This window comes from Penaeus monodon, chromosome 33, assembly GCF_015228065.2.
Source record: "Penaeus monodon isolate SGIC_2016 chromosome 33, NSTDA_Pmon_1, whole genome shotgun sequence".
NCBI lineage: Eukaryota > Metazoa > Arthropoda > Malacostraca > Decapoda > Penaeidae > Penaeus > Penaeus monodon.
The window spans coordinates 31,334,917-31,335,269 of record NC_051418.1 but is presented as its reverse complement, the minus strand read 5'-3'; the positions used below and the strand labels follow the sequence as shown (position 1 = coordinate 31,335,269).

General features: G+C 60.3%; 1 protein-coding gene across 1 annotated transcript in view; it reads left to right on the top strand.

Annotated features, from left to right (window-relative positions):
• Positions 1-353, top strand: part of LOC119594380 (C-Jun-amino-terminal kinase-interacting protein 4-like) — a gene marked incomplete in the record, with an annotated part of 97,279 nt that overhangs the window by 21,097 nt on the left and 75,829 nt on the right.

The window sequence follows — 353 nt, the reverse complement described above, 5'->3', positions numbered from 1 at the left end:
CTGTTGCTCCTGTTATCGTTATGTCCTTACCCCCCCCCCCCCCATTTTCTCCCTCTCCTGACATCTCCAGCTGTTTGTTTCTCCCCTTCGTTGTCTCCCCCCCCCCCACCGATTCCCCAATGCCCCCCCAATCCTTTTCCTCCTAACCTCCCCCCATCTCGATACCCCCCCCCCCCAATTCTTTTCCTCCTGACCCCTTCCCCATCCTATTCTTCCTGATCCTCCTCCCACGTCCTCCCGCACCTGCCATGCTGCTCAGGTGACCGGGAGTAGCCTCAGGTGCGCGTCTTGGCCCCGTGACGCGTGGGATGAAAATAGCGGTGGGCGAACGTAGGTAGGCAGCCGTTGTGGTC